Source organism: Trachinotus anak, unplaced genomic scaffold, assembly GCF_046630095.1.
Source record: "Trachinotus anak isolate AG129_WGS33_773 ecotype Australia unplaced genomic scaffold, CSIRO_AGI_Tana_v1 ptg000014l, whole genome shotgun sequence".
Classification (NCBI taxonomy): Eukaryota; Metazoa; Chordata; class Actinopteri; order Carangiformes; family Carangidae; genus Trachinotus; species Trachinotus anak.
Genome location: NW_027273865.1, coordinates 11,289,858 through 11,313,252, shown reverse-complemented (window position 1 = coordinate 11,313,252; position 23,395 = coordinate 11,289,858). Strand labels below are relative to the sequence as shown.

Genomic DNA, 23,395 nt, shown 5'->3' with positions numbered 1-23,395 from the left:
ATACCACTGCCCCTGATGGATTCTCCTGCCGAGAGCAATTTCAGACCCTATATCCCTTATAATGTTTGTGTATGCACTCAAACAAAATTAATTCAACAACAATGCAGCAGAAGATGCACAGCAGAACATCACTTCCTTTATTTTCTTCATTTATGTTTTTCTTTTTTTTTTCTTCAAACAAACTATTTTTACATTATGTACTAATTTTGTCTAAAATTGATCCAAAGTGTTTTTGTCTTTGAGGAAAGCAGACAGAAAAATGAGAACTGCTATCTCAAGAAGAAAAAAAAATCTCAGCAGCAGATTTTTCAAGGTACCATGGCAACAGAACATTCAAAAGAATTTTGATGAGAACAGCAGGGAAAGAGAGGCTGATTACAAGGGAGACAATTTGTTACTCCAATTACAAGAGCAACAGAGTCTGATTGCACATACACAAGCATTGTGTCTTATTCTTTATCTGGACCACTGTGCAAAAACACTGTTCTTTTCTGTCCTCTTCAGTCAGAGGAGGAGTGAGCGCGGCTGGAGCATCCTGGTGTGGAGATGAAGGGCTCGGTCTAGGTAGCTCTTGCCACAAGGCTAGTTTAGCAGCTAAAGCGTTGGCATAGTGATATGAGGTGGACATGGCTTTGATTGGCAGTGCAGCAGGATGAGGAGCAGACATGCAGTGGGTGGACAGTTTTTACTTCTTTTTTTTTTTTTATCCTAAGAAACTCAATTTCAAATCACACAAGAGTAAGTGGCAATCAACACAGTGCTGCAGCTGTCTATCTTGGGCAACTATTCTCACTTCCCAATCTCACTCTCCAGTGCTCGGCAAACAGACCACCGTCCTGACAAACATAATCACTCACAGCCCAGATCCAGAGAGCATCTGTCAGTGGGGAAAAAGTTGAAAAAAAAAAAAATGCTGCATGCACACTTGGTTAGACACCTTTATGCCCTGAACACACAACTCTCAGCTGCACATTATCAGGTGATGATTAATCTGTTAAAGTCCCTGTCATCAGGAACAGACATGGCTTGAGATTTTGCCAACATTCACAGAAATGTGCTTACACACTTTGCAAGGCACGAGAATCACTGATGCCATATGGATTGAATGAATATGTATATCTAATGTTTTGTATGAAAATATGGAGTGGGATAAAGAATTGGAAATCCTTACAATCAAATTATGAAGGTAATTTTGCTATGGCCAAATATTTACCAGCCACTAGTTCACTTAATTGTGCTTTCTCTGTTAACCTGACTGCCCAACTGACATTTATTTGCATTTTAGTAATATGCATGTTGTCTAATAACTTTTATAATATATGACATTTTAATGTTATATAAATTATTATCATAAACTCAACTATGACAGTCTAATTGCTGCTGACAAATGTAGTCCATGACTGTTCTATCTCAAGCAGAGTACATCAAGGTCTTTCATATAAAACATTTTTTCTTTGTACTCAACTGCAGAATGCACAAAGAAATTAGTCATGCACTTTATCACTGTGCCATTGTTGCAAGAATTAAAGCTGTTGTGAATGAAGAGTCTAGTATACATCTGTAATTTTCAAGCATTTCTTCTATAAGTCAAGAGGTAATCTTGTCAAAATGACTGTCAATCACCATGAAGCCCCAGCCCCCCCCCCCCCCCCCCCCCCCCCGCAGATGAAGTGAATTGAGCTTAGGAGTCAGTAAAAGATGGATCTGGAGGCTGCCATTGTATGAGTTCATGTAGGTGAGTTTCAAAGCTCCACGTCATGGTTTTGTGCTGTAGAATAGATGAGTGCTAGGGTTCGGTGGGTGTGAGGAATAGAGGCTACCAAGGCTGAGATAAAAGGAGGATGCCAGCTAACACATGGAGGATGGGAGACGGTGACTAAAGGCCCTACCTGAGCATAGCAGTGCCACAGAGCAACCCTCACCTCCTCTTCTCAGGCTGACTCTGATAGAGTGTGTTATCAGTTCAGACAGGCAGGCTAAGTCACTGGTTGAGTAAAGGTTAGAGCTACCGGCCTGTTACTTTGCCCATGAGGGCAGGCAGGTGAATGTCAAAGCAGCCTGAATCACAAGGGAACACTCTGGGGTGGAGGGTGAGCCAACCCCCAGGTCAGACACTGATTTATGCATTACTTGTGTTCAGTGGTGCAACACCACATCAAACTGAGCAGTGCGCTGATGAGCAATATGTAAACTACGAGGATCATTGGGTTTCCTTATGCTTTTGCATGGAGTACTAGAAATATGCGTCTTCAAGCACATGCCTAGTGTTTCAAACTTAATGTCCGATTTAGTTAAGCTTACCTATGTGTTAATGCTAGGAAACAGGACTGTAGACCATCCTGACTAGTTAAGGTGCCGCCAGTGTGCAGGCGGCCAGAAGCAAACAAAACAATTTGTAGAGGACCTGCTGTACCTCCTGAGACATAACCTACAGCTTTTTTTTTTTAACAATTTACATGAGTTTGTGCCAGCCAGTACATTGTTTCTGTCTGTATTTTTTTTCCATCTTGGAGACAAATTACATACACAAAAGGGATCCTAATGATAATGATGATAAATCTCTCATTCATCCGCACTTTGTAAAGACCAAACGCTCTGACCGAGACTCTGGTCATTGGTAAGTCTTGTATCACCTGATATCTACAGTGCTTTAACAGGTGATTCAGTCCCATAGAAAATAATAAGTACAGGCAAACTTGACTTTTACATCAAGCTGCATTCAGTGGGTCTTCAGTGTTACACACAAAACTTAGGGAGCTTGTACATCCATGCACATCAGATGGTGTGTGCTGCCTTTTATTGTAAATGTTGCGTGCATTTTCCCTTAATATGCAGATTTTGCATTTAATAATTACAATGTTCACTTCTCAGCTGACTAATCATACTGTATGTGATCATTTGACTTGAGTGTAATATAGTTTTCTAATGATATCGTCTCCTCTTGCACACTATTTTCCTTTAGGTTTGACACTAATTTCTCTTCTGTGTTTTCTTGTTAGGCCACAGTAGAGAAATAACATTTTAGATACACAATGTCTTGTTTCCACCTGGCACTTAGAGTAGATCTGGGACTTGGCTATAATTGAGACTATGCAGGATTCCATTAGTACAGCTGTCCAACAGGGAGGCAGCCTGTTCAGGCTTCTCTACGTACCGTATCCGCAACTGAAAAGCCCTGAACACAGGAAACCTTATTTAAAGTTATTGGTTTCAAGCTTTCTCCTCTTTCTCACGGGGCATGCTTATGTTTGGGGATCTTGCAAGTTCGGCAAAATGTAAGTTTGAGAGCAGCTGTTCAGGCTCCATAGTTGCCTTTTTATATTGGAATAGCGAATGTGGTGTATTCACAGGCCAACTGCGATGATTCTCTCTCTCCGCTCTACATTGACAGTCCTTTATCCACAAATCCCTCAGTTGGACAACAGTGCTTCAGGTTAAACAGCTGTTGTTGCTCTTTCCATGCAGAAGTCAAGTGTGTACACAGGAAGAGAGAGAGAGAGGTGGAGTCGAGCCTTGGGCACCCGCAGCTCTGCAACTTCAAGAGATAACACAAAGTATGCTCAGCGATTGGGCCCACGGCTCCTTTTTTTTCTCTTTCCTGCCTGTGTCATTTTAACCAGACTTGTGATAGAGCCTGTCTGCTGCGAAACCCCATTAATTTCCCCACGGGCTGATCATTCAATATTCAATAGCTACTGTTATACAGCACCAACTGTGGATCAAGCAACTAAGGCTGCTTTCCCTGACCAATATCATCAGAGCTCAAAACAATCTCTGTGAGGGGATCACAAGATCAGGCTGAGACACGAAAAATAACCTTATTTTGAAATTCTCTCTCTCTTTCAGCTGTCAGTTTGGCTGTAACTGGCATTAAGTGCAAAATATGTCCGTTCTGCATTAATGTACACAGAGTACTGGGTAAAATATAGGCTGTGACACATTTTAATGGGCTGATCTTTCTCGATGCATATGTTTAGCAATGAGACATCTTTATGGTGAACTAAATGTTCTTTTCAAAATGCCACAGGAAATACAATAGATATTCATTTATTTATCACTTCTTCAAACAGGTCCATATTTTTTAAAAGCAGTATGAAAAGGATGTAGGTGCTAAAATAGTCAGAGAAAGACGATGCATAGTTACCACTTCTTTGACAGACAATATGCAGAGTTACAGTTATGACAAATTACTGTCTTACTGGGCTGCATTCAGAAAAGATACCAGCCTAAATCTGCAGCTCTGCAAAAAAAGAATGTGAATAGTGTGAATAGCCATAAGGACTCATGCTTGTTAGTGCCTTTACAGTATACATTCACTCGTAAAGGATGAGGGGGAAGATCAATTGGTGTTTAATCCTGTTTTGGTGTAACTGCATAGCGACTCCTTTGGCAATGATGGTTGAGACCGTGTGAAATTCAAACCATGGCAATGATGTCACTGTTGTGTATATGCAAAAATGCATTGATATGAAAAAATCGAAGCCAAGTGGGATTTGATATCTCTATACACTTAAATGACTACTTAAAGGGAGGATTGGCAATGTGCCAGAAACAACCCTGTCTCCAGAAGTCACATTTACTGTATACATTACTAAACCTAATATGTTTTGAGGGAAATGTGATTCCTGCATGGCATGTCTTTTTTCCAATCTACAAAGTGTTGAGTTCATTTAACTGTCGTAGCTGTTGTGTTCATAGGTGGATGGTGGGTGTACAAAGCAAAGCATTGCCTACATTCAAATGACAAAGCTCTCTAGTGGCCGCAGGAATTATGAATCTTGTCCATTGTAAAGAAGGGTTGAAATCTCAGAGCAGTGAGGTGGTTGGACTTTTAGGAAAAATCATTGACTGTTGATTGCAAGATGTGCCATTGCTGTAACCACATAGGGTAAGAACTGGTTGACACCGGTTATGGACTAACGAAAGATTTTTTAGCACATACACCAAACTTTGGTTTGTGTGTAAGCCCACACCCACAGGTTGCAGGTTGGTGTGTTAAGGGAGATGGAAAGAGAGAAAAAGGAGTGACTCGGAGTAGTCAAGGTTTTTCGTTCTTTGTTCTGTATTACTCACCATCAACGAAGTTCCCTCTTCGGACATCTACATGAGAAACGGAGTCTACAAGCCAGAAAACTACCAACAAGAGACAACAGAGAATCTACAGCTGAGAATACAATATTAGAGGAGAAGTGAGAGAAGTGTTTGCCAACCAGCAGTGGATAACTATTAAACTCTGTAGCTCACCAGCTTGCGCAGTCAAGAAGGAACTGAGACTTCTAAAAGAGAGTCGGAGGACTCAGGTCATCTCAGGACTGGCTGCTAATGGAGGGGGATTGCCATGGCCAGGCTATCTCTCCATCCATCCCTCCCTAAAAATTATATGTAAACCAACCAGCCTCAGCTAGTTATAGTATTATTATACTGATTGATAATTGATGTGAGAATGAATTATTGCTGAATGATTTGCCATCTTTAAAATAAACTCTTATTAGAATCTAGGCGAGTCTCCTCACCACCAGCTTAACCCTAGAACACTAACGTCGTGTGGGTAGTGTTTCACCCACACGATTCTTGTCATGTGATTTTCATTGTGTTGCTGCTGTCTGAGTTGCATGGGTCCTTGGGTAGCTTCAGGCTGCTCATTGATGTCATTAATGGTATGTTTGTTTCCCTCCTCCCATCTATGGATTTTTCAAGAGGCATGCGTTCAGGTGATTTTCACCCGACGTTAGTGATGGTGTTACTAATTTTAACGTTAGTGTTCTAGGGTTAAATAGCCTTAGAATCTATAATTAGGAATATAGTCTGACATTGCTGACCATTTAAATAGAGAGCTGGTCCAGACCACCTGTACAGGGGTTTCCTGGCGATCTAACAACATCTGAACCCAAGGAGGACATAGTGTGACATCATCACATCAGTCACAAAGTCAGCAGGAGTGGTCAAGGTGGCTGGATGGGTCAACAAAATGTCGTTCCCTAACATTTATTAACGTGTTTTGTGCCCAAACGTAACCCAGTCTTAACAGAAAACATTTTTAAATTTTGCAGCAATGATTTGTAACTGTTTTTTTAAGGCACTGACAAATGATATCATCCTGCTGGTAGGGACATCAGATCAGAAAATGCATGTGTGGTTGTGAAAGATAATCACAAATGACCTATTTTGTGGTTTAATTTGGAGAACTTGTTAAACTAAACAGATACAGTGTGGTCATTAAAAATGTGTCCTACTTATGTCAATACAAAAAAACATAATCCAGTTTCATTTAAAATGTATTCACTGTTGCAAATGAGTAGTAGCCTATATAAACATAATATCTAGGAAACAGGACCAAACAGACGAGTAAGATATAAAAAAGTCAGTTTTAAAGACTCCAGTCTATTCTAGTTGTTTTAAACGTGACACACAAAACTAAAGTACTCTCTGAATCTAACCATTTAAAATCTTGTCACAATGCTGTACCTTTTTGAAGAGCTTTGAGAGTTTTTACCCAACATTTATCCATAATTTGCCTCAGTGTCAAGCACAGGTTTATTTAATGAGAATACATCACAGTGAAACTACACACTGTCGCACTTTGTTCTCCTTATGCGGTGAGTCAACTGATGTTATTCCCAGACGACAGATCTGCAGGGGGGAGCTTCATATACAGCAAAATTAGTGGCTCAAGGTCTGGCTCGTGCAGCGCAATCATCAATTCCGCATCTTACCTTCTCTCCAAACTCTTACCAGCAGATACAGGCTGTCAAATCTTCCCATGGAGTATCTGTGTGAGCGACACAGGGAGAGCTAAATGCAGAGAGGAAGTTTAACAACTCTACCACATATGCACTTATGTTGCATGTCGAAATTTATTCTAATTTTCTTGACAATGTTCTTGTCGCACTGGTGATATTAAAATGTGTGTGACATTACTTTATTTAAGTTCGAAATAATTGTGTGATTATTAACTGTCTTCATTCAAGCTAATGGACAGCAACTTTCAGCTGATTAATTTCTAAGTAGAGTTATTTTTGCTGACTTTTCAGAACAAACCCATTACATGAAGCAAGAATTAGTACAGTAATGTATGACTATAAATGACCCACTGCGCTCCACTTGTTAGTCTTTTGTTCAGTTCACTGTCAGTCACCGTATATGAAGTGAAAGCAACTTTTTATCTGATTCTGCAACAATTACACACTCATCCTCTTGCAAACCAATTTGTTCAGACAGTCTTGGAAACGTGGAAGACTCCTGGAAGCAGAGACTTCCACTTCAAGAGATTCTGAGTTTGTGGGTGATTAGGACCAGCTGCTGGAGAGCAGCCAGAACTGGAGTCATTGGAAAGGCAGGTAGAGTATAAATTGTCTTTGTTTGACTAGACTACTCAGACTACGGTACTCATCATTCCCAACCCCTCCAAGTGAAATGATTGGTGAAATTGCTCAGTAGCTATGGGCAGTGTGAATGAAACAATGTCAGATCCAAAACAAGATTTGATATCTCATTTATTCACTGACCACTCTGTACCCATTATGCTTCGGTTAATCAAAAAAAACTGAGAAAATGTATGACCAGACGTGGCAAAGCATATGCTTATTTTGCAGTAAATAGAAACTTCAATGCAGCCATCTTTGTGAATCTATTTTGAATTTGTTTTGGCTTTGCCTAAAGACTGGAAACAGGGGGAAAGAGCTAGTAAGGTTCTGATCAAAGGCAACAAAATCCAACTGTCCTACCAGCACCGCTTCAGCATTTGTTGCTTTGCGGAGAGCTGGGGTAGCTATTTCCCCTTGTTTCCAGTCTTTAGAAGTCTTTAGACTAAGCAAAGTTAAACTAACCTAGGCCAACTTTCTCCCTGCTGTAGTTTCATACTACACAAAATGAGAGTTATTGATCTTCTCATTTACCTTCAAGAAGCATATTTCCCAAAATGTCAAACTATTCATCTAAGTACTGTGCAGCGAGCCCTCCATGCTCTATCAGACTAGCCTGATATCAAGACACAAAACAAGATGTAATCAAAGTTGAAAAGTGTGTAAGAACTCCTTCATCGCAACATTCAAATTTCTAACCTTCTTGAAATGAATTTATCTCAAAACTGATGCCTCATGTTTCCCAGCTGAAATGAATTTGAGGTTTGTTGAAGTGAAATCAGGGAAAGGATGCTGAGCAGCTGAGCCTGTTTCAACGTACAGCTGGAAACAGGTGCTTTGACAGCTTGGTCTTCTAAATCAATATGAGATGGAAAAATGGAAATTTTATGTGAGGTCCCCTGAGGGAAACAAAAAAAGGAGGATTAAGTATGGAAATAAACAACAAAGGTTAACGCAACTCAGTAATGTAAAGTGGGATAAAATATTTTTCCTCTCGACACTTTAAGAAGCGGATAACAAATTTTGATTAAAAGGTTCCTGTGAAACCAGGGAAAATACATCTTAATTCTGGCCTGTAATTGGTGAAATTTGTAAGTGAAACTATATTTACTTCAGCTGTCAAAAAAATTTGTCAAGACAGCTGGAAGTAATCATGGCCAAATAAACACAATAGGAACCTTCTAGCAGGGTAGGATGATAGAAAATTAATTCCTCCTGTGCCTCTTCAGGATTCTTTGCTTTGCAGGAAGGAAATGACAGCCAAGGAAAGTGAAACAAATGCCAAAATATGGGTAAAAATATCTACTTATTCAAATGCTTTCTGTGGAAACATTATCTAAATTCAACATAGTGTACAATATCGTCCACAATGAGGTGCCCACCTAATTTCTTTCAAACTTTCTTCTTGCACCATAACTTGTATATGACAGAAAGTGAAAATTAAACTTGAGGGCCACTCTAGCAGGAAAAAAAAAAAAAAAATCAGTAAACGAATAACAAGATTAGTCAGTAGCCACTACTTGACTTCCTATTGTCAATGTGCAAAATTGGGGATGTAGTTAAAAATTGTTGTGGAACCACTGTAAACAATTGACCTCATTGTGTCCTATTTGCTTTCTGCCTAGTGTCAGTTGGTTTCAGCCTTTAATCCATATGTTTCTCTCCTACTCTGTGCTCACATATACAGTATCTTAATACAGCCAAATTGCCAATAAAGTGATTCTCATTTATATGTTTTTTTCCCTTTCTGTTGTCACACAGCAGAACAAGTTTGAAACAGTGGCTGAAACACAGCCCATTAAGACTACATGTTAACCATACTTATTTCCAAGCCATTTCAAAGCTGCTGCTCAGCACTTCACGATTTTATAACTGCGACGTCATCTGACAAAATCACCAAACATATAGATCAAAGAGAAAGACTGTCCTGTGATTTCCGTTATATTCACTTGTAAAATGATCAGTCAGTGAGAAAGTTAGAAGCGACAAAGCATCTTTCTTATTTTGTCTCTCACACAGTGCACAACCTCTGTCTGGATAACAAATTGCTGCTCTGCCTCTCTGCCACTTACTGAACAGAGCAGAGGTGTGCCTCTCACTTGCAGGGCAGTACTGGTGACTGGTAAGGTTTGTCCAGAAAGTCCCTAGGTTCTTTTTTTGAGAAGTCTCTAAATCTTGCAACAAATGCTTTAAGTTGGCAACTTAGCCCCCCTGTACAGAGACTGTGCAAATTCAGTTTGAAAGAGCAGTGGCAAATGGGGAAACACCACCACTTGGCTGGCCAAGCAATGGTGCAAGTTCATGACTCACATTGCATTTGGCTGACCAGTCGTGTCATGGTCAGTCATGGACTCAGGTTTATGTAGGGCTGGCACCACTGTTGCAGTCCAGCCAAAAAGTAATCACCTGTGATATTGGTTTTCCCCTTTTTTGTCTCACCTAAGTTTGAAATGCTCTATACTATCAAAAGCGTTTGTGTCCTTTGTCTGGGGCTGTTTTTCATGGACTCAACTCAGCCTCATAACTCAAGTGTAGGAAATCTTAATACCACAGCATACATTTATATTTTAGACAACAGTGTGCTTCCAGCATTGTTGCAACAGTTTCAACATGACAATGCCTGTGTGCACAACCAAGTGCTGTGAGTAGTTAAATATAGCCATAAAAAGTTTAGCAATTCTGATTGAATATTGTGCTAAAAAAAAACTGACGAAATACATTGAAAGTGAACATTTTACTGTTACGCTCAGTGTCAGTATTTTTGTAACTTGCTAGTTATGTAAATTAACAACATTTCCTCATTGTGAAAATAGTTAATATAGTCAGAATGGCATTAGTTCCAGCCAAAATGTAATTGTGGTTGAAAATCAGCTGTATATAAGGATAATTCCTAATAGACAGCTGGAATTTGGTGCGGAAGAACTTGACTGCCATGCACAGAGCCCTGACCTCAAACCCATCCAACACCTTTGGGATGAAATGGGATGCTTTAGTGGTTGAATGGTAGCAAAACTGTGCAACCAGACTCTCAAAACTTATGGAAAACTTTCCCAGAGGAGTAGAGGCTGTTATACTGTAGCTCTACACTGATGCTCGTGATTTTGAAATGAGATGTTCAAGAATCACATTTGGGTATTTGAGTGTCCACACACTTGGGGCTCTATAGTGTTTGTTGTGATGTTTTTGATATGATGTCCCTTCTACTGGCTTTTTGGAAAGGAGGAGGTTGCACAAGTGAAATGGGCTTCTACACGACTGTATTAAGATTTAGTCTCATTACAGGTCATTATAAACCTGAAAACATGTACAGAGAACTGTTTAATTAGTTTACTAAAGCACAATCCACTGCGATGCTAAATCTATCACAATATTCCCCTAATAGACATAAAGGTATCTGTTAGTTCCAGTCATTTAATACCTGTGTAGTTATAAAAGTTATGACCCTTAATTTGGATGATCCTAACTGAGCTCTGCATGAATCCAAATTTGAGCAACTGTAATTTAGTCAAGGTTATTATTTTTGGTGGATTTTGATTTGAGGGTAATTTGGCAGTGTCATTTGATACAAATTTTTCTGCATTAGTCCTGCCAAGAATCTTAAAAAAATATGGCTCTACATCTAAGAATTTTACGCAACTACACGCCAAAAATTCTTGAGAGTTGCTTTTCTTTCCCCCAATTTTCCAGTATTACCTCAAGTACTGCTTTCATGTCACCCAAACACTGCAGAAAGAGAGCAGGATGTATTCTGTAGTATTTACTGAATATGTTATAATTTTAGTTAGTTATTTTAATTATATACACAACTATGGAAATAAAATGTTCTGTCTTTGGATGTTATTCAAACATTTAAGCTTGTAAGACTCTTCAGAGAGGTGATTCTGTGGTAAGTGGAGCATAATTACTTCCAATTTGCAGTTTACAGTTTTGTGAACTGAGCATGATTCAGATAAGTACGCAGTGAGCTCACAGACTCTGCTCTCTGCTTCCATCACTTTTCAGACCTCAGAATAAAACTCACTCAAAAAAGACAAAAAAATGGATTCTCTTTAAAATGAGTGCCTCCCAGTTATTGAGTAATGGTGGTAAATCCAATTTATCTATGATAATTTTAACCTCTGGCTTTTTGGTTCATCTAATGGTTTTCCTTTCAAAATGCATCATTACCTTTAACTTGATATAATCTATGATATGCCACAGATAAGTATATCAGTTCATTTATTTGCAACTTTTTAAAGCTCTGCGAATAAAATTTTATCTCATGATTATACATTTAATTGAACTTCTGCACTGGAAACCTCTGTTCAGCTCATTACCTGAAAAAATGTTTTACAGGAACAGAAAGTTTTAGTTTGGATGAAACCTTCATAGCACAACAAAAACCCTGAAGCAGGGATAGTTTGCCTGATGTCTCTAGAAATCATTTCATTGACATGTACATGAATTTAAAGAAAAGATGAGGGGTCAACCAAACTAAGTAAAAAGGGAATTATTTAAAAATTTCACAGGCTCAGCCTTGATTTATACTAAGTTTAAACTGAATGTCTTGATGTGACCTTCGTTATTTTACTGTCAGAGCTGAATTTTTTACATATTTCTACATGAGATTTAATTGGACACTGGTTGTCACAAATACAGTAGCCAGGCCTGGGGCAAGATGTGTTTAACTGCAGAGACAGAAATTTGCTTTCTTTTCGTCAGATTTACATATCCGCGCATCCACCTGGTTCTGTCTTTTACATCTCATACATCGCTGTGAAAGTGGAAACACATTTTCCACTCCCACAGTAAGCCGTATGTAGAAGTGCCCTCTATTACCTGTTTGCATATTGATCCTTCTGCCTGTTCCACTTGTTACACCTCTCAATGAAAAAAGCAAGAAAGTAGTGCAATTTTACCAATTGGGCCACACTGCTGAGGTTTTGTGACAGCACCATTACAAACGACTGTGCTTATTTTAGTACCTGTAGCATAAGGAGCTTTTTCATATTAGATTGCTTCATACTGTGCCAGAGTACAATGACCCACTAACACACAGTTGATATGATCCATACACATGAGCCATATTCATGATCACCTCCTCAAGTGAACCTGCTCACAGTTTGTTGAAATTCAAAAACTATAATTTAAGTGCATAAATACACATTTGAATGGTATTTTATAGATTAATGCATAGACTGCAAAAATAATAACACAGTCATTGAAACTGGCAAACAGCGTAAAGAAACATGTTTTACTTTAAGGTCACATCTCTCACAATGTATTTCATATCTACCCTATCATGTCAACAACAGCTGGCTATAGAAAATCATGTTTACATGGTTTTTAACAGAAGTGTGAGATGTGCACATTGTTACTCCACTAGATTCCTTTATAAATACAACTAAATATGTAGAAAAGCATATTTTTTGTGTTTACGTATTGCTTTTACATCAGGTCCTGGGATTGCGGTAGCCTATACCTAGAAAATAGCTAGTTAGTCGCAGTTGTATGCCTCCGCCAACCAGTCAAGTTGCCAAAAATATGGTCACAATCTCCCCTTGCTGAGTTACAGCATTGCATTATGGTCAGAAGTGTTTTTGCAGAACATAATGATGTTTCAGTGAGGTTGTCCTTTGACCATTTGGATATAAAATGTCTTCAATTCATCATTTTATCCTATTCAATATTTCTGTTCAATTGTGTCATAATTAGTTTATGGAAGAGTTATAGCCAAAATCATGTTTTGTCAGGTCACTGTGACTGTGTGACCTTTGACCACTAAAATCAGGTCATCCTTGAATCCAAGTGAACATTTGTGCCAAATTTGAAGGGATTCCCTTGAGAACTTCCTAAGATATCGCATTCACAAGGCTAAAACCACAATTTGTGAGGTCACAGTGACCTTGACCTTTGACCTTTGACCACCAAAATCTGGTCAGTTCAGCCTAAAGTCCAAGTGGATAATTGCACCAAATTTAAAGAAATTCCCTCGGGGCGTTACTGAGATATCGCGTTCACAAGAATGGGACAGATGGACATATGGACAGACAACTTGAGAACATAATGGCATAAACATATAACTGTCTCTAAAACGCGCAGCTTGCAACAAAATATTTCTCAGCCAGATTACATTCACTTGACCACTTGATAGACATGAGAGCTCCTACTTGAAACAAGTAGCTTCAAATTAGGCGTGTTACATAAAGACAAGAGGCTTGTGTTTGCAGATTTGACAGCCCTCCCCTGAAACTGTGTAGCTGACACGCTGTAGAAAGGGAGAGAAAAAAATGCCAAGCTGTAGATCTTCAGAGAACGGCAGCCTGACATTTGTTAGCTGCCTCTCTGTGTAAAACTGGCTCTGCCTCACAGGTGACCTTCCAAGGTCTATTTTTGTCAGGTAATGACTGTCATTATGAATGTCTTTGCTTTACATTGCTTCTACCGCAGCAGTCATGCTCAGATAGAGACATTTAGACAACAGCAGCAGTCCAGTGCTGATCTCTGTGAATCTGACCACCATCCGTGGAAAAGCTGATGGGTTGTCAGGTTTCCCACATCCTTGTTCAGAGAAGAGGTGGAGGTGCCGCCCTATCAGAGTGTGCTTCAGCGCCTCCAGCTCCCTCTTGATTGCCTGACATTCTTTATCAACAGTCAAGTAATTCTGTTCCCTTGGCAACAGTTTCCTGCTGATACAAAGAATCAGGTATCACCTTGAAAGTTTAAGAGTGAGGTTGGCAGCCTCTGTGTTTTCATTTGCGTGCAGCTGCACCATCATTTTCAGGAGGAAACTAGGGTTTAGTTGTCAGGTCTGAGCTTTTATTTTTCTCTCTTCCTGCACTGCCCGACATTCAGGACATAACATTCTTCCATTTATTCCTCTTTACCACCTCTGATCGGTCACTGCAGCGCTTCTACACAGTGTTTTTCTATGGTGCTATATCTGCTGTCTTTCCTTTTTCAGAGGAAGGTCTCCACCCTCATGTCAAATATCTATTACTCAAAAAAACTATAGGTAATAATCTAAATGTAATTGAATTTACATTTATAATAAATAACTGAGGCGACTTTGAGATTAGGTTCTTTCTAGATGCTTGAGTGTAAGATTGCACTGACATTTTTCTCCTTTTGACCTTTTGGGGATTGTGAGGGGAGATCACAAAATGTAATTCTATTACGCTATTAACTCCCCGACTGGCACTGACATGCATCAGCCCTGAATTAAATGGAACAATGTTATATTCACCCTGGCAGCACATTATCAGCACAGTGTTGTGTCCATGCAATATTTCATTTCATATTTTCTCTGAGTCTGAAGAGAAAACTCTCTCGGGCATATATTTATACTGGCTATTGTCTGGCTAGAAAATAATTCATTTATTTTCATTCACAGCTAGAAGAAAGAAGATTACCTGGCAGTCATATGTGGCATTTTCTCCTAAACATTTCTTTTAGTGTAAAGCTGTACACCAGAACTACATGTCCACATCTTTGAAATGGCAGATAACATACAGCTGTGCTGCATTTGACAGTGGATGAAGAGTCTGAATGGATGATATTGCCCTTCTTGCCCCAGAGCCCCTTTATGTATACTTTCATCTGGCGTCTGAGTTCAAAGGTTAGCATGTATCAAATATTATAGGGAGAGGCAAACTAACTAACAGAAAGACAAGATTTAAACATCAAAACTGGCTCTCATGGCTGGGTGATCATCATGGGTCAAAGGCTTTATAACATTCACTTATACCCCCCGCACTTCAGGTGCACTCATGTGAACAGACTAAGCAGTGAAAAGTTTGTAGTAACTGTCAAAATATAGGAAATGTGAGGAGACATGCAGCCATATTTTTAAGTCTGTAGGCTTTTGAAAACAGCTCGGGCTAAAGCAGGATGTTAATGTTCATTTGTAAAAAATATCCAACCCACAGAGGCTAGAGAAAAATTTTCATTCTTTGTCCACTGATTCATAAATAACCTCCTCCATTAATGCAATTGCATCTTCATTACATACTCTAAATGATTTCTTCAGTATTTTCCTCACAATGATGACACAGCCAATTTAGACTGTGGTTTCTCCAAAAGAAACCCTCTGTCATGTTGGTGACTTTCTGACTTCCTGGTGTTAGTCTACTATGAGTATGAGATAAAGGATGCTCATATTTATGGACACAGTGCATTTGGAAAGTATTCAGAACCCAGTTTTTTCACATTTTGTTATGTTAGAGCTTTATGCTAAAATCAATCACTAGAATTACCATCTCTGCCACTCTAGTTAGTTTCAGGCTACATCCCTGTTCATCCAGAGTCATATAAAATAATAACCATTTGTGTGAAATTTTGTCATAATTGCTGTGTGAAGTCTTGAGCAAGGGCTAAAAAATGTTTTGTGAGGTCACACTGACTTTGAACTTTGACCTTTGTCCCCTCCAAAATCTAATCAGTTTCTTTTTGAGCCAAAGTGAACGTGTGTACCAAATTTGAAGGGATTCCCTCGAGGAGTTCTCGAGATATTGCGTTAACAAGGCCAAAATTATGTTTTGAGAGGTCACGGTGACCTTGACCTTTGACCCTAGCCACCAAAATCTAAGTTTGTCCTTGAGTCCAGGTAAAGGTTTTTACCCCATTTTAAGAAACTCATTCAAGGCATTACGGATATATTACATTCACAAGGCCAACACCGTGTTCTATGAGATAATCATGACCTTTGACTACCAAAATCTAATCATATTCATCCTGCAGTCCAAGTGAACATTTGTGCCAAAAAGTTCCATTGAGGCACTACTGAGACATCTTATCCACAACAATGGGACGGATGGACAACCTGAAAACAATATCCAGCTCTTGCAGTTGCCAGTGCAGAGGCATAAAAAAACATTTCTCCCCTCATTGATCTATACTCAAGACCCTACAATGGCAAAGTGAAAACATAATTCTAGATTTTTTAAAATAAATCTATTAAAAAGGAAAAACTGAAATATCACATAAGTATTCAGACCATTTGCTGTGACACTTGAAATTTTAGCTCAGGTGTCTCCCATTTCCCTTCATCATCTTTGAGATGTTTCTACACCTTGATTGGCGTCGACCTGTGGTAAAATCAGTTGATTGGATTTGATTTAGAAAGGCAAACACCTGTCTATGTAAGGTGGAAGAAACCCCCTGCAGAGGTCAGAGACAGGATTGTGTTGAGGCACAGATCTGAGGAAGGCTTCAAAAAAATTCTGCTGCATTGAAGCTTTCAAAGAGAACAGTGACCTTTTTTTCATTCTTAGATGGAAGAAGTTTGAAACAACCAGGAGTCTTTCTAGAGCTGGCAAAGGATTAATTATCATTTGGACTTCACTAAGCACTGCACTGCCTACTTGAATGAGAATATAATGATAATAAATGAACTTTGTCATTTTGTACTGATTGCAGAGAATTGAGTTAGTTTGTTGAAGTTATTAGCAGTTGTTTAAAGAGTGGTTCCATTAAACCCAAGTAAATATTCATCTCCTCATTAATTTATTGGAAACTTCATATACAGTATATATACACTTCATTTATGCAAACAAATTTTACATGTTCAGCTGACTTGCAACTAAAGACTCTACGTTAGTCTATATAAATAAAAACAGCTCCCGTGATGTCAACACCTAAGGTAAATTTAATGAACAGCTATGTTTACATACACCCACTGGCCCCTTTATTAGGTACACCTGTTCAACTGCTCGTTGACATAAATATCTAATCAGCCAATCACATGGCAGCAACTCACTGCATTGAGGCATGTAGACATGGTCAAGATGACCTGCTGAAGTTCAAACCGAGCATCAGAATGGGGACAAAAGGTGATTTAAGTTAAGTGGCATGGTTGTTGGTGTCAGACGGGCTGGTCTGAGTATTTCAGAAACTGCTGATCTTCTAGGATTTTCACACACAACCATCTCCAGGGTTTACAGAGAATGGTCTGAAAAAGAGAAAATATCCAGTAAGCGAAAATGCCTTGTTGACGCCAGAGGTCAGAGGAGAATGGCCAGACTGCTTCAAGCTGATAGGAAGGAAACTGTAACACAAATAACCACTCGTTACAACCAAGGTATGCAGAAGGGCATCTCTGAACGCACAACATGTTGAACCTAGAAGCAGATGGGCTACAGCAGCAGAGACCACACCGGGTGCCACTCCTGTCAGCTAAGAACAGGAAAGTGAGGCTACAATTTGCACAGGCTGACCAATATTTGACAATAGAAGATTGGAAAAACATTGCCAGTCTGATGAGTCTCGATTTCTGCTGCGACATTCGGATGGCAGGGTCAGAATTTGGTATCAACAACATGAAAGCATGGATCCATCCTGCCTTGTATCAATGGTTCAGGCTGGTGGTGGTGGTGTAATGGTGGGGGGATATTTTCTTGGAACACTTTGGGCTCCTTAGTACAAACTGAGAATTGTTTAAACGCCACAGCCTACCTGAGTATTGTTGCTGACCATGTCCATACCTTTATGACCACGGTGTACCCATCTTCTGATGGCTGCTCCCAGCAGGATAACACGCCACGTCACAAAGCTCAAATCATCTCAAACTGGTTTCTTGAACATGATAATGAGTTCACTGTACTCAAATGGCCTCCACAGTCACCAGTTCTCAATCCAATTGAGCGCCTTTGGGATGTGGTGGAACGGGAGATTCGCATAATGGATGTGCAGCCAACAAATCTGCAGCAACTGCATGATGCTATCATGTTAATATGGACCAAAATCTCTGAGGAATGTTTTTCAGCACCTTGTTGAATCTATGCTGTGAAGAATTAAGGTGGTTCTGAAGGCAAAAGGGGGTTCAACCCTGTACTGGCAAGGTGTACCTAATAAAGTAGCCGGTGAGTGTAGGTGTGCAAAGATCACTATAAAATGTCAAATTACATAACTATTTCCAGCAAATTATTAGAAAATTATGGATCCATAAAAATTAAGGGTTATAGTACATTACTGTGTTGGAGCTATTAAATGTTACCAAGTACTGCTTGGCCAGACACGTTCAATATTACATTCAACCCCAATCTTACACTGTATATATAAATATATATACTTTTTTTGATTAGTAAAAGGCGTGACAGATGGAGTGCAGCATAGAGACATATGACATCCTCGAGTGCCTGTGAATACAGAGTGGATTAAATGTGTCACGCAACGTGAAAAGGTTGTAAATGCTGAGCTGAAGCTGGGTCAGTATGGGGGCCAGGGAGAGCAAATGCCCTTCAAGTGCTTGAAAATATGATTCCCACTCTGGGGGAGATTTGTCAAGGCAGCATTGATTGGGGCTGTGGTAGGAAGGGTGACATGCTCAACATGCTGAAACAAGCATCTTCTCAGCTTGGAGCAGCAATACCAATATTTCATCTTGATCTCTTTCCAATAGGTATCCGCAACCACATACACAGGCACACCTGATTTACTGCTGCTTAAAAATGTAATTATAAGTCTTGACAAATAAAATCTCTCATCTGATCATTTGGTTGGTGTGTTATGGGCATGAATCCCTCACAGACACTGTGAATTTCTATTTTTCATTTTCTCTCTGTTTTCTATTTAGGCTGTCACATTGATTATTGCGGATGTAATCAGCAGTCCTGGCTCTGTGATTAGTAAAGACAAACCTAAATGCTTTGCTGCAATGCTGTCTTCATTGTTTCTGTCTACCAGGGAGGAGATCCCGCAAACAAACCAAGTCAGTGCACAGAGTTGATATAATGATGCACTTTCGTTTATCAAATGATGTCACTGTGGTATTATCACAGTTATAGCCCCGGTGGATACTAGAAATAAGCCAGTGCCCCGCCAAACGCTTCCTAATGAACCATGCTGTTTTTCTTGCATAGTCAAGAGCATACACACACTTGGGTATGAAAACGCTGCATATGACAGGTTTGTGTTTAATGACCACACTTTTAACCACACAAAACAAGGGATACAAATGTGGGGAAAATAAAGCATTATTAAGGTAGGAGGCTGATTTTGCTGGCATGGAGAAAGTCAGAGACTACACTTTTGCCTCCAGGAAGATGATATTTTTTGTCTGCATGAACATAGTGTATAAAGTGAAAAATGTATTTGATCATAACCTTATATGGGTAGGTTAGTTTGTGGCAGACTGATTACCTATTTTCTTTTCTATGCCGACAGTACTGCATACCGTTTAGTTTGTGATGCATACATGTTAATACAAGTGCAGTTTTCTTTTTTATATTTTTTCTTTTTTGAAGAATTAATTCCTTATTATGTAAATAATAATGTTGCCACCATCAATTTATACAAGGCTCAAGTGACATTCACAGTTTGTAAACATATTCCTTTTCTTAGACCCAATGGATGCATGAGTAGGGCAATTAAATAGAAATATGTGGACAATTAAATTAAATGGCACTAATTGCTTCAATCATCAGTTCACCATTTATTTCTTACACAGCACCATTGCCATGAATTTATTCCTCCTCTGTTAAGGGTCCAGCGGCAGCATAAAATTTCCATTAGGAGTGTCTCTGAGCCAAAAAATCTGTATTTTCTATGCTGACTGTTTGCTTTTCTTTCTCTGTGCAGACATTGCTGCTTTTTCCTGTCTGCCTAATATAAATTTAATATTCATGCTAGAATCCACCACCAATGCATCAACAAAAAACAATTATATCATTTTAAAAAGTTGTTGTTTTTTAGTGGTGGCACAGTGGTGCAGTGGTTGGCACTGTTCACTGTTTAGCATTCACAGCAAGAAGCTTCTAGGTTCAAACCTGGGGCCTGGGGCCTTCCTGTGTGGAGTCTGCATGTTTTCCATGTGTCAAGACATGCACATTAGGTTAATTGGCGATTCCAAAGTGCCCACAGCTATGACTGGTTTGTTGGTAATATGTCAGCCCTGTGATAGACTGGCAACCTGTCCAGGGTGTACCCCACCCTCGCCTAGTGTCAGGTAGGATTGGCTCCAGCCCCCCCACCCTGCGACCTTATGAGAATAAGCAGCATAGATAATGGATGGATGGATGATTTTCAGTAGTAAAATTATGCAGTCCATATTACTATCTACACTACACTAATACAGGGTTTCCCCTCAGATCCTGTTGCATCAGGTCTTGTGATCAGTTTAGTTAGACTGTCATCCTAAACCAACAGTCAGGGTCATTAATGAAATAGTATCTTTATGTGGGGTTTGTTGTTTATAATGTGGTAGCTATCCCTTTAACATTGTTGGGAGTATAATGCCAAAATAAACAGACTGTTCCTGTCTTTTTTTAAATGTACCCCAACTTTGCCTTTAATTAATTAATTTCTCTACTGCACTTCTATTTCCCTCAATGACTTTTGGGCATATTAGATTACGGTACATTGGCATTGTAATTATGCAATATATTTCTGATGTTTATTTATCTTTTTATCTTATTTTACTATTTTTAATTTCAATAACAATATTCAAATGTTATTTTAATTCTATGTTTGCCTTATGTAAAGCACTTTGATCTGTATTACATGACAATATATAGGCCTATCGATATTGTGTTGTAAAATTATATATAAAATGATAGGTCACACACCCTGTGTCTGTGTGCTGTATAGGCCTATATGCTATGAATATGTTCCAATGTGATTTCCATATCCCTATCTCAATGCTAATTCCTTAATAAATAAAGCTTGACAAACTAACCAACTAATATCCAGCATGTAGTAAAAATTGATCTAATTCCACAGTAAACTAGGTGACATGCATGTGGGCAGAGAACATTTCAACACAGTCAGCCAATTTGGAGAATTTCAGCACGGTGGAGAGCAACCAACACACAAACAGCGCGCTCACTGCTGCTGAGGATGACAACTTAATGAAACCCACCTGGTGGTGAGGAAGGCAGTCCCCTCTTTGATTAATCAAGTGCCTCAGCTCTTGCAGAGAGGATAAGGTTAGTATTCCTTGTGCCTCCTCTCCTGATTTTTACTTTACCTGCACGGTCAGCATTTAAAATGTTTTCTTTTTTTATATATACATTATTATGTGTGTCCTTTCATTTATCATTCATTTGATTTGGTTATTTCCTTTTATTTCATTCCTAAAATATAAATGAAATACTTTGCAAGGGCGTCATGGTTCAGCGGTCCTGTGGATTGCTGCTCTGAGTCCAGCGGCACATCCGGTCGGTTATCACAGTAGACATTAATCCCCTGAATTTCAGGGTCTCAAACCTCACCTTGGACAAATGAAAGAATAGATGATAAGGATGTCCTCAGAGAATCCCGCTTACTCTGAATCCTGCTTCACTCACTGCCATTTTACTGTCACTATGTTGAACTGAACTGCCTGGAATAAGTGGTTGTTTGTGTTTTTTCCTGTCTGGGCTAACCCTAACCTTCCCGTCTTTTAACTATAGACTAAAGTCGAATAACGATAAAGCAACACAGGTGAAGAAAATTACACAGTATCTATACATAAAAATGCATAAAATGCTACTGACTGCTACCATTTATGCTGACACTATTAGTTGATAAACAGAAATTATATTAATAATTGGTTCATTGTTAAAGTCCTATGTCAAACTTTATCAAGGTCCAGCTTTTTCTCTGTTTTATATGTCTGTATGTCTGGAAACCTGTGAGAGGCATTTTCAACTATTTCTCACAATGAATAGACTAAATCAGTGGTTCACAACCTAGCGGGGCTCACAACATAAGTCTAAGGGGTTGCGAGATTATTATTAACAAAGGAACCAGAAATCTTTCTGCTAGACCAAATCGTTTTTTTTTCAGACTTTCGTCTAATCTTTGCTATTTTATAGTGATTTATTGGATAATTTGCCCTGCTCAGACTCACAGAAATAAAATAAAGAGAACTGGTATACACACACCAGAACTGACCATGACAAGGGGTCGTTGACATTGTTTTGTTTTAAGGGGTCTCTCGGGTAAATACTGGACTAAATTATTAATCCTTTTTTTTTTTAATAATCGACAGATTAAGCAGCTCTAATTTTGTCTTCATAACATCTTTCCATCATGACTTGAGTTTCAATACATGTGAGTAACATTTGCTAATGCTCCCCTCACAGGTGGTAATTCACACTGCTGTCTGCATATCACGATTCTTCACACCTGATACCAGCAGAGGTGAAGGTGCTGCGGTGAGGAGAGTACACCTGTGTGCAGCACTTATGGCAGAAGAGTACTCCCTTAAGCGTTTTGTTCAGTTCACTATCCAAGCAAAGTAAGTTTCAGAGGAAAGTACTACGGTGTATGGCAGAAACAATGTTCAAGCCACAAATCCATGTTTACCAGGTTGGTTGGTCTGAGAATGAGTATGATAACGGAAAACAGCTTTTAAACAGAAGAGTCTATTACTCAATGGGTTGAGTATCCATTGCTACTGTTTGAGAGACAGGTTTGTGCTACATTGTTGACTGACTGTTGTGTTCGTGATTGACAAATGAATAAAAACAACATCAACAGGTGTCTAATGCAGCTCACAGTGGCCTGTAATTTACAGAGACAAGGTTACTTTTCCATTGTAGAGCTGAAGAGCTAACATACCTGTCATGATGCTAAACACTATAATAATGTTGTTTTTTGGCTTGACAAAAAAAAAGGGAGGTGGGGTACAAAAGTAACCAATTTCTGTACTACAGACTAGTTTATGTGTTTTTGCACTGCCATTACTGTGATTCAGTTGATGTGAAAGCATTTTTGCTGCCCCCTCTGTCAGGTGACCTCCAACCTCTGCACTGCATTAGAAAGTAGTATGTAGTAAACCCCAACCAGTGTTTCTTTAGCTATAGCTTCTAATAATAAAGCAACAGTTTTGCAATCCATGTCTTCTTGCATTGTGATTAATAAATACATAAAACGTCTGGCCAGGAAACATATGCAGCACAGAAGTCTATTTACAATAAACAAGGTTTTTTAGATTACAAACTTTATTTCTGGTGCATTTTGATAAGTATAAAACAGGGTCTACAGGGTCTGCTGCTCGAATTTCATAGTAAAGGTAAAATTAGCTCAAACGAAAATGCTTTACATACATTACACTTCATTATAGTGAAGATTTA

At 39.1% G+C, this 23,395-nt stretch overlaps 1 protein-coding gene and 1 long non-coding RNA gene across 8 annotated transcripts in view; one reads left to right on the top strand and one right to left on the bottom strand.

The window, feature by feature from the left end:
* Positions 1 to 23,395, bottom strand: part of lrfn1 (leucine rich repeat and fibronectin type III domain containing 1) — a 160,336-nt gene that overhangs the window by 108,800 nt on the left and 28,141 nt on the right. The window lies entirely within an intron of this gene.
* LOC139631643 (uncharacterized) overlaps positions 1,683 to 23,395 on the top strand; it is a 36,378-nt gene continuing 14,665 nt past the window's right edge. For 3 of the 4 annotated variants that reach the window (XR_011693421.1, XR_011693423.1, XR_011693422.1), the window contains exon 1: positions 1,683 to 22,557. This is a non-coding gene — a long non-coding RNA (uncharacterized lncRNA). The remainder of the gene's footprint in view (positions 22,558 to 23,395) is intronic. The other variant, XR_011693424.1, reaches the window with a different exon arrangement.